Source organism: Camelus bactrianus, chromosome 19, assembly GCF_048773025.1.
Source record: "Camelus bactrianus isolate YW-2024 breed Bactrian camel chromosome 19, ASM4877302v1, whole genome shotgun sequence".
NCBI lineage: Eukaryota > Metazoa > Chordata > Mammalia > Artiodactyla > Camelidae > Camelus > Camelus bactrianus.
In genome coordinates, this window is record NC_133557.1 from 32,488,068 (window position 1) to 32,499,817 (window position 11,750).

Consider the following 11,750-nt stretch of genomic DNA (forward strand, 5'->3'; position numbering starts at 1 on the left):
AACGAGGGGCTCGCCCACCTCGCAGACTTGTACCTCCTAAACACAGGCCGTCCCCAGAGCCTGGCCCCTTCCATCCGCATGCCCAGGCCTCTGGCCCCTCGAACTGGACTCCCCGACACACCACGCCTCACGTGTCACTGAGGTCACACGGCAGGTCCCACACACTCGCCTCTCCAGAGCTCGGAGCCCCTTCCCCCCCGAGTCCGCACGCTCCCTGCCTCCTGTCCCTACCCAGGGCGCAGCCCTCTCTAGCCGGAGGGGTCAGACAGTCCCCAGAGCTGCAGATGCTTGCGCCAGCCACCCTCGGCCTCATGTCCAGCTGGCCCAGAGCCAGGTGGAAAGGCCTGAGAGTCTGGCTCTCATTCCCCGGCCGCCCTGGGACTCTGCATCTCCTGCGGGAACCCTCTCACCCCAAGCCCACCGAGACTTTGCCGAAGGGCGACCAGGGCCTGGCGTGGAGGGGCTGCTCAGAAGCCAGGAAGGTGGTGCGCAGGACGAGCTCGGGTCTGCGATTTCCGCTCCAGGGAGGTGCCACAGCCCAGCCTTGCAGGACCCGGAGAGCCTGGCCCAGATGGCCCAGAGGCCTGGTGCACAGCGGGGTCACGGGCTGGGGCCGTTTCCAGCACGCCCGCACCTGGGTGGGCTCGGCCCCAGGGCCCGGCGCACGTGCTCCGCTGCCTTGTTTTCTTCAGCCCCGTAGGGGAGGATGCGCTGGCCGCTCTCCGCCTTGTGGTGGCCCCACAAGGCTGGCCCCAGCACCCACGGCACAGGCCACTGTGCCACGTGGCAGCACGTCAGGCGACCCCTCAGCCGGCCCGGCCCGCACCCCGGTCCCGGGGCTGAGGCGCAGGGGGTCGGGGGACTCTAGGGACGCGGCCCCGTTCTCGGGGATTTCAGGGGCTGCACCACGATAGCTGACCTGGTGTCACCAGCCCCCTCACGTCCTCCAGAGGACATTCCTTGGACACTGGACAGACACTGGCATTGACACTTTGAAGTCAGAGAAGCCTGGTCAGGATCCCAAGTGTGACCTCACCAACCAGGCACCTGGACAGCAGTGACCCCTCTGAGCTTGGCCCTCCTCCCCTGTGGAGGGAGGCGGGCAGCCCCAGTTGGTGAGGGGACATTAAGGTGATGTCCAGAAAGCTCACAGTCCAAGGATAGGCCCGGAGTGAGGCCACCAGACCCTGCAGCCAGTTGGGCTGGCTCCAGGCAAGGCTGCTCCTCTGAGAGGTGGCGACCGACCCAGGAAGGCAGCTTGATTTGCAGCCCAGACAAGCTGCCCGCAGCCCGTGACCCCACTGTGCACCAGGCCCCTGGGCCATCTGGTCCAGGCTCTCCACGGTCCAGTGAGGTTGGGGTGTGGCACCACCTGCATCCCAGACACTAACTAGGATGCTGGGCTGTCAGCCAGAGTCGTGGGCTGACCTCGGAGTCCCGGACCCTCCAAAAGCAACAGAGCTTCCTCCCAGTGCTACGGTTTTGCCTCCAGATTCAGGGATTCATGGACCCCCGGAGGCGCTCTGTGCGGATTGAGCACCCTGGGCTAAGTCCAGTGGGGGAGAGATGCGCCTAGGAGGGGCTCCCGGGGTCCCTGGCGAGGAGCCTCACTGAGCCCAGGTGTGGCCTGGACTCACAGCAGACCTTCTGGGCACAGGCTCCCTCTGCTGGACCAGTGAGAGGGTGAGAACTGGGCAGGGGCTTTGGGGTCAGAGACCCATGAGGATGCAGCCCCTCAGGTTACATCAGGGTCCTGGGAAGCAGCCCCCTCCCGCTTCCCACCAGCCCAGCGGAGGGGTCTCAGGGAGGGGCCAGGAGGGGCCCAGGACCCCCGCCCTCCCTCCCCTCCAGTCCTGAGGTCGCCACCACCCTGCCCGGGCCAGGTGCCAAGGACCCACTTGGTTGAGAGAAAAGCTTAATCAAGACTTTAAAACATGAATCTAAAAGGTCCACTTTAATTAGGTGAATAGACAGTGAATTAAAAGCTGCTGAATAAATCTCCGGGAAAAATCGTCTCAGAGTTCAAGACTGGTGGCTCTGGATCAGCCTAACTGACCTTGGACTTGCTGATTTGGGATTTGAAGGGAAGTCTAATTCCCTCTTAACTGATTCACAGCCGGAGCGATTTCCTGGAGGCGGGGGCCCTGGGGTCCTGCAGCTCCTCCCGGGAGGCTGGCATCCAAGCCCTGCTCGTCTGATTCCTCAGGACCCGTCCCAGGTTAGATGCGTGCGTGTGGGAGCCGGAGGCCACGGGGGACCCGGCGGGGATGGCAGGGAGAGGGAGATGCGCAGGCCCATGCTGCCCCCCGGACGCCTTCCCAGGGGCCCGTGGGGGGGCCTCCCCCAAACTGAGCATCTTTTGGGCCATTAAAAAAAGCCAAAAATACTCAAAAGAGATAAACAGTACAAATCTTACTCCAATCAATTAATAGAACCAGAAAATAAAAATACAAATGAAAATCTCCCAATTAATTTTTTTAAGTCGTGAGCCGAAGGCCAACAAGACAGAAGAGGAGGAGCCGAGAGTCTCCCTGTATCCCTTGGGCTCTGCTGATCCAGGGAGACGGGAACCTCATGCCCGATTCCCAACGGCGTGGAGGTGAACGTTGCCGGCGGCCCGCCGACCTTAGAGAGCGCTGTACCCTCCACGTACGAGGGTGCCTCTCCTTGATCCCCAGACTCTCTGAACCTGCGTGTCCTGCGGGGCTGCAGCTATGCCGTCCTGATGTGTCTGGGGGCGTCCCAGAGCCAAGGGCCGGTGGACGGGCTGCCCATACCGCCCAGCCCCGGGCACGCCCGTCTCTGCGCACCTGACATTTGCAAAGCCTGACACCTGGTGCCCTGCCGGGAACCCCTGAGGTGCAGGGTGCCTGGAACGCCCCGTGGTTCGCAGAAACCTAAGGCCTGCGGTCACACAAGCAGACGCCACACATGACTTGTGTGACTCCTTGTTCTGAAGGAAGTAAACCTGAAAAACAGCCTTATTGAGAGACAGCTCACCTGCCCTACAATCCATTCACTTAAAGTGCACAGTTCAGCAGCTTTAGGTATAACCCCACAAAGGGCGACCACCACACAACCGATTTTAGTACCTCTGTCGCCCCAAAAAGAAGTCCCGTGTTTACAGATTTTATTTACAAACCGGAAACAGACTCACAGACAGAGGAAACAAACTGTGGCTTCTGGGGGAAGGTGGGAGGGATGGATCAGGAGTGTGGGAGCAGGAGGCAGGCACCACTGTATGTAAAATGGACAAGCAGCGAGGACCTGCTGCACAGCACAGGGGGCTGCACTCAGTTTCTCGTAACGAGCTGTAATGGAAGAGACTCTGGAAAAAAATTATATTTCTATGTCTATGTATAACTGAATCGCTTTGCTGTACACCCAAACTAACACTGTAAATCAACTACACTTCAATAAAAAATAAGACTTTAAAAACAAGGAGAGTTTTTGTGTTGCCTGTCCCCCAGCCCTAGGCAACTGCTAACATGCTATGTGTCTGAGTTTTTGCCTGTTCTGGACGTTTCGTGTACATGGAATCACAGCACGTGTGGCCTCGTGTGTCTAGCTTCTCTCACCGAGCGTCTTGCTTTCCAGGTTCACCCGCGTTGTGGCCTGAGTCAGTGCTTCGCTCCTTTTCTGGCTGAGAAACACGCGGCTGTACGGACGGCCCGGTCACCACAGACGGACACTGGGTTTCTCCTACCGTGGTGGGAACCCCCATAAAAAAGACCAGCAGGACCCCAAGCAGGGCCACTACTCTCCTACCAGCACCATCCGGTTCCCTGGCCCAGCGGCTTTACCTCACTTTTTGCCTCTGAAACGGCTTACCTCTAGGAAAGTGGAACTTACCCCTAAAATTCTATTGGTTCCCTGAGCTAACTCCGGATTGGTCCATTTGTTGTACTTCATTTGCAAGGAGCTCACTCCTGATTGGTTATTTCTCTCCCTCCTGATTGGTCCATTTCTACAAAGCTTGTTCCAAATTAGTCAACTTTTCTTATACCTTATTTGCATATGACGTTGCAAAGTATAAACTGGTGGCCTATAAAAGCCTGTGTAGCCCTGCAGACGGGGTCCTGAGCTTGCAGTGCTAACACCGCTGGGCCCGCTGGTGTGATAAACCTGAGTTCTCCAGCCCTCCGAGTGCTGCTTGGCCTCTTGCCCGGATCCAGGCTGCTGTCACAGCCGAGCTGTGACACCGAGCTGTGACACACTTTTCTGCAACACCGGTTTTCAGCCACGGTGCATAGTGTTGCCGTGAACAGTCAAGCCAAGGCTTCTGTGTGAAGGTGTGTCCTCCTCTCTCCTGGGCTCACACCCAGCGGTGGGCTCGCTGGGTCGCGCTGTGACCCCATACGTAACGGTTCTGAGGGACGTCTCCAGCGCACTGAGCACTGTACGTTCCCACTCGCATGCACGAGGGCTCCTAGTCCTCTTTCCACAGACTTTCGTTGTCAGAAAGAAATTGTTTAAAGAGGAAGAAGAAAGCCCACGTCGTTTGCAGCCACGTGGGCACGGTCACCTCTAGCCGAGGCAGGTGGCAGCCCTGCCGTGAGCTCCTGTTCCTTTCCTCTGGCCACCTGTTGGGCAAAACAGGGCCGTGGCAGATGTGGGGGGCGTTTTCAAATCTGCACATTTTCCCGTCCAGTATCTCGGTCTGTATCTTCAAACATACCTATTTGCGAAAACAACTGACTTCGAACTCAGCAAGCCGCCAGCTGCTTCAGACCAGCTTCACTGCGTGGATTCCAGGTTCCTGGGGAGACTCTGGAGGGGGGCTCTCCTCAGGACCCACAGCTTCACCAAATAAATCAGTCAGAATTAATGAAAAGACAAGCCGCAGATGGGGAGGAGGTGTTCACAGGCCACATCGCCAACCAGGATCATACCTAGAATACGTAAAGGACACTCAAAATTCGATAGTAAAGCGCAAATAATCCAGCTAGAAAACGGGCGAAAGACGCAGGGGAATGTTTCAGCAAAGAGGACACGTGGCTGTAAACCAGTGCCGGCAGAGACCTCGGCGTCCCACGTCACCGGGGATGCACACATACGGCAGGCCACCCCTCCACGCTCACCAGAATGGCTGAAATTAGGAACAGCGACAACACCAAGTGCTGGCGAGGCTGCGGAGAAGCTGGGACCCTCGACCACTGCTGGGCGGGGCGTGGAAACTGGGACAGCCGCCCTGCAGCACAGCCGGATGCCTCACGGAAGGAAGCGTGAACTCACACACAGCCCAGCAGCCGGCCTCCTAAATGTTTATCCCAGAGGAACGGGGATGCGTCCCACAACATGCTCACGATCACCCAGAATCTTGATTCGCGATCGCCAAGCGAGAAACAACTGAAATCTCCTACAACAGGTGAAAGGCTGAACAGACCAAACACGGCCGAACCACAGACCACTGAGCAGGCGGAGCGCGGACAGGTCGCCGGGCCCCGCCCCGAGGGACGGGAGCCAGCCCCAGGTCACACGCGGTACGCTTCCGTTTAGAGGACGTTCTTGAAGCAACAGAATACGGAGAACAGACTCGAGGCTGCAGGGTGAGCAGTACCCGGGCGGGGGGTCTGTAAGGGCCAGCAGAGGAAGGCCTCTGTGACACGAACAGATCTGTGCTGGTGCCCCAGGTCTGCACACGTGACGACGCGGGGACTGGCCAGTGCCCGCTGTGGTGCCAGGCTAGGTCACGTAACGTGTTATATTTGTAGCCGGTGAGGACGTGGCACGGACGGGAATATCTGTCTATGCAACTTCCTGTGAGTCTGTAATTACTTCAGAATAAAAAGCTGTGCTTTCTCAGTGACAGCAGGCGTTGCTGTGCTCCCGGCCGGCTGGACCCGGGGCCCGTTTCCGGGCGTGTCACAGACGGGCTCGTCCTGCCCGCAGTCTGGCTCACGGTCGTCTGGGGACGGCTGCTCCGTATTGCTTCATCTCACGTCAAAGTTATGAAAACGTCACATTGTCACAACAGCAATTTTTAAGTCTGTTTTCCCAGCAAGACAGCAACCAACCACAACAGCCTCGCAGAGACAGGTGGGCAGGGAGACAACGTGGTGTCAGCCGCCAGGTTTCCAGGTGTCCCCTTTACAATCCCACACAGCTGGCCCCAAATAGACCACAAGTGCAGGGGCGGGCGCTTGGGCTGCAGAGGTGGGATCCCAGGGCACTTGCGGCCACACTGCTGCTTCTGTCTCTGTCTGCCGGGGTGCAAAGGCTTGGCCGATGGGGCGCCACCTGGTGTGCGGAGGACAGACACCCCTCCATTCCGGCATCTCTCTGCTCCGTGGCGTCAGCGGGAACCATCACTGTCTTGCTGCTGCAGCAGCAACTGGAGTGCTCCCGAGACGTGGTGGTCACATGGGAGCAGAGTCAGCTCCTTCCTCCCAGTGAGCTCCCCGTTTTAACTGGAACCATTTGTGGTGCATCTCCGTGTGGCTAGAATTCCCTTGGCGGTTGTGCACACAGCCCAAGGGCCAGCTGGGACCGCAGCCTTGGCCGTGCAGGGGTCCCTCCAAGGTCCTGCCATCTATGCCCCTGTCCCGGACCCCCTCTGCCCAGCTGTGCCGCCTCCTCTGGCAAAGCTCCCCGAACGCCCAGCTGGTCCTGGTCACTCTGATCCTCCAGCAGCTCCTTCACAGGCTCAATCACCTACTCCAATAGTTCTTGAGCGCCGGCAGTGAGCCCGGAGGGACTTGGGGTGGGGCAATCACCCCACCTCACCGCCCCCAATAAGCCCTTGTGCCCCAGTGCTGCTCCAGGATGCCTGCACACAGCGGAGCAGCACGGCCCAGCTGGACCCACCTGGGGAGAGTGAGCCGGGCCAGCTCCACCCATCTCTTCCCAACTTCACTGCGCATGCTGCACCGGGACCCTGTGCATACGTACATTGCAGGAACTGGCCAACACTGCAGATCAGATGGTTTCTCCCTGGAGAGCTAGTGGTCACGTGCTCACTGGCCGGCCACTGGCCAGCCTCACAAAACAGACGGTTTTTCCTTATCACCTATTTTCTGAAGAGTGTACGTAAAGTTTATAATCACTCCTCCTTCAGCGTTTGGCAGCCTTCACCAGTGAAACCCGCGGGGCCTGGAGTCTTCTTCCCGGTGCCATTTCTTAGATCATGAATTCACTTTCTTCCGGAGACGCAGGACGAGTTTCACCTTCCTGTTTCTTCTTGGGTCTGTTTTGGCTAGCTGTGTTCCTCCAGGGGTCTTCCCACTTTGTCTGTTACCTAATTTACTAGTATAAAGTTGCTTATAATATTCCCTCGCTGAATACCTGTCGCATTTTCCTGACGTTGAGAATGAGTGGGTTCTTTCCTTGATCACTCTTGCTGAGGTTTTATCGATTTTCTGGATCTTTTCAAAGAGCCGCCTTGTGGCTTGCTGATTTTCCCCACCGATTTCTACTGTCGCCCTTATTATCCTCTCCCTTCTACTTTTTTGGGCTTAGTTTGTTCCTGTTTTCCTCCCTTCTTACATGGAAATTGAAAACAACTGACTTTAGACCTCTAGATCTTTCTGCTTGTCTACTGCCAGCATTAAAGTCTTCCCTCTGAGCACGGCTTCGCTGTGGCCCGCAAGTTCTGACAAGTTGTGTCTTTATTTCATTTCACTACAGATTCTTCCGGTTTCCCTTGTGATTGCTTCTTGGCCCCATGCGAGGTTTAGAACTGCACTGCTTAATTTCCAAATGCTGAGGTAGAGGTCTCTAATTTAATCCCATTGTAGTAACAGAACGTACTCTTAAAGATTCCAATCTTTTGCAATGTATCGAGGTTTGCTTTAAGGTCTAGCACATGGTCTATGCAGGTGAATGCTCCTAGTGCTTGAAAAAGTTGCGAATTCTGTAGCTGTTTGGCACAGTGTTCTGTTCCTGCCAATTGGGCAGAGCCGGCTGGCAGCTTGTCCCAGTCTTAGACCCCACTGCTGAGTCTCGTCTCCTTGCTCTGTCCAAGGCGGAGAGGAGGGTGTTAGCGCCTCCAGCTACGATCACGGGCTCGTCCGTCTCTCCCTTTACGCTGGCTTTGCCTCAGTGTCTGAAGTTCCGTCATCAGGCGCTACGTGCGTGTGATTCGTCTTCCTGGTGGAAGGAGCGTCTTCTCACTGTGAAACTGACCGACCTTCCTGCGCTTACTGGGTGCAGCGAGTCCTCTCCCTCCTTGCATGTTCAGCCTCTCTGGCCTCTTTATTTAACGTGCATCTCTTGTATTTAGCGTGGATTTGGTCTTGCTTTTTTTTATTCAGTTTGATCATTTCTGCCTCTAAACTGGAAAGTTCAGTCCATTTACATTTAATGTGATTACGATAAGGCAGAGTTTAAGTCTCCCATCTTATTTGTTTTCCTTTTGTTCTGCCTGGTTTCGGTCCTCTGTTCCTACGTGAATTACATCTGGTTCCACATCCTTGCTGCCTGGAGAACTGTAACATTTCTTATAGTCCCTGTCTCCCGACAACGAATGTTCTCAGCTCAGAAAAATCTCATATGTCTTTATTTCACCTTCATTTTTGAAGGATGATTTTCACTGGATGTAGAATTCTTGATGGACAGGCTTTTTTTAAACGAAACGCTTTTAAGATGAATTGTTCCACTGTCTGCAGGAATCCATTCTTTCAAATGAGAGCCTGCTGTTGTTCCCTGGTGTCTCCGTGTCCTTCTGCGTCCTTTTTCTCTGACCGCTTTTAGATTCCCCTTCAGCTCTTGTTTGTAGTAGTTTAGCTATGCTGTGCCTAAGTTTGGTCTCCTTTGTATTTGTCCTATTTTTTATATCGACGGGTTGATATTTTTTACCAAATTTGAGGAATATCTTACCATCACTTCTTCAAATATTTTTCCTGCTTTATTTGTTGTCCTCCCTTTTGAGGATTGCAATTGCACGTTTATTGGACCGCTGATATGTTAGCCCCGCGCGTTAGCTTATGGCCCGCGTCAGTCCCACACGTCTCTGAGGCTCGGCTTTCTCTGTGTTCTTCCAACTGGACAGTTTCACTTGGTCTGTCCTCGAGGTTGCTGGTCTTTCCTTCTGTGGTTTCTGATCCGCTGTTAAGTCCATCTGGTGAGTGATTACAGTTCCCATGTCTCCACTTCTTGCCCAGCAGTGTACTCATTGCTCCCATGTTGTCAGTTACACCCTTGACAATACTCATAACAGTCATCTTACGGTCCTTGTCTGCTCATTCCAGCATCTGGGTCCTCTCAAGTTCTGTTTCTATTCGCTACATTTTTTTTGTCTTTTTTTGTGCACTTAAAATATTTATGTTTAATTTTTAACAACTTGGTTGAAATATGTTACAGGCTATAAATGCGCTCGTTTGAAGTGTATAATTAGTGGTTCGTAGTACATTCCCAGAGGGGTGCAAACATCATCACAATCAACTTAAGAACATGACTTTTACCCCAAAAGAAACCCCCTACCCCTTGGCAGTCCCCCCAAACCCCAGCCCTTGGCAACCACTAATCTACTTTCTGTCTCTGTGGTCTTGTCTACTCTAGACATTTTATTTCCTGGAATCACACAATATGTGGTCTTTTGTATGTAGCTTTGTCCACTTAGCATGATGTGTCCAAGACTCACCCACGCTGTTGTGTGTCAGTGCCCTGTCTGTCTTCACGGTTGATTGACATCTCGTTGTGTGGATGGTGCGCATACATCCACTGATCCTCAGCTGATGGACCAGGGCTGCTGGGACCGCTTGGTTTGATTCCTCCTGAGTGCAGGTCCTCCATCTTTGCCCTTCATCGTGGGGCAGAGCCCTTCGTGCAGGGTGTGGCCCCCCCAGGGGTTTCACTAAGTGCCAGAGGTGTTCTGTGATGTCACTTCACTCTGACCGGCAGGAACTTAGGGCGTCCCGATCCTGTGGCACCTCGGTTCTGCTCAAAGGATCATAGTGGCCCCACTCTCCTGGACCTCGTGGTCTCCCCTCAGGGCACCGGTGGCCCAGCCCGCAGCCAAGGACCATGAACCTACATGGACGCCTCTCCCCTCTCCTGCACAGGCCCCCCTGTGCCCTGCTGAGATGGAGAAGTGTCTCAGTGATCCAACACTGACCTCTGCCTCCCCAGCCTGGCGTGACCTCTGAACTCTGTCTGGGCTCCACCTCTCCGTCTCAGCCCACGTGTGTCTTCTGTCCACGGGCTTCAGTCCTGTGCTGCCTGCTGCCTGCACCCGAGAGCGCCTGTCCCTGGATTCTGTCCAGTTCTCGGCGGGAAAGGCGAGAGGCGAGTCCAGGCCAGCAGTTTCTTCCAGGTTGGACTCAGAAGGCCACCCCAGAAACTGCTGGGTTGTGTTTTCACCCAGCGCCAGCCCACCATGGCGATTCTGATGTAAGTGGTCCTGAGACCACTTGAAGAAATTCTGGTGTTTGACATTAACCGGGGACCTACTCTGTGCCAAGCCCTGGACAAAATGCCACACAGGCTGGCCTTGTTCAAGGCTCTCAGAGCTCACACTGAGGCTAAGCCATCACCAGGCCCATTGGTCAGATGAGGAGACTGAGGGTGGCAAAAGTCAGTACCTACTTCGGGGTCACACGGCTCATGATGCTTAAAAGGCAAGATGCCCAGGACAGCCCGCCCTCCTGAGTCATCGCGGAAGCCTGCGGCCACGTCTCAGGACCAGACTGCATGTTTCTGGGCTCTTCCAGGGGGTCCCAGCCTCAGCCTGTCCTTTCCGGCCTCTGTATGCTGCGTTCACTGGGGTTGCCCTGACATTCCGTTCAGCATGAGAGACACCAGGGCTGCACGACCCCCGCCGCCGACAGAAATGATCTGCATGTTTCCCGGCAGTTTTCCAGGGATTAGGACTTTGCCCGCGTTATCTAAGCACTTCGATACCGTGCCAAGCCGGCCCAGGAAACGAGACACCACAACAGATCCATCCTCAGATTTCCGGTCCCATGGAGCCCCCCAGCTAGGGCCACGGCTAAGCTCAGGGCCCGTGGTCAACCGCCTTGCTGCACCATGGGGTGTTAGCGCCGCCAGCAAGCCCCAAGTGTCCCCCGTGGCCGGAGCATCCCTTCCAGACAGCCGTGAGCACGGCAGACGCAGAGAGCGGCAGCTATTTTGAAGCGAGGGGATTTTCGTAACAAAAAGATGAACAGAGAGAGGCTCCCTCGCGGTTGAGAGGGGATAGCACGTGCAGAGGCAGGCCGGGGATGGAGGAGCGGGGCTCCCATGGTCCTGGGCTGAGTCACGTCCCTGGACACCTACTCAAGCCCTAAACCTCAGTGCCCGTGGGCACGACCTTATTTGGAGGTGTGAAAAGATGGGGTCCCAATGGCCTGGGGTGGCCCTGAGTCCAGTGACTGGTGTTCTTATAAGGAGCAGGACTCAGACATACACAGGGGGAAACTCCCCGTGCAGACGGAGGCGGAGAAGGGAGAGATGTGGCCACAAGCTCAGGGATGCTTGGGGCACGAGAAGCTGGCAGAGGCAGGAAGGACCCTCCTCTGGTCCCTCCACAAGGAGGACAGTCCTGCCCACACCTGGATTTCAGACGCCTGGCCTCCAGGCCACGAGAGAATACATTTCTGCTGTTCTAAGCCAGCAGAGCTTTGGTGCTTTGTTGCAGCCACTCTGGGAAACTCACACCACGTCTAAGACAAGCTTCTGTCTGTCCCTCTGTTTGTGTTCCCTCTCCAGGTCATGGATGCCCCGAGTGTGGCTTGGTGAGCATGGAACATGGAGTCTGTCCCCCGCTTCTGCCCAGCACTCACAGACCGGACACCAAACATGTCCAGAAGCCA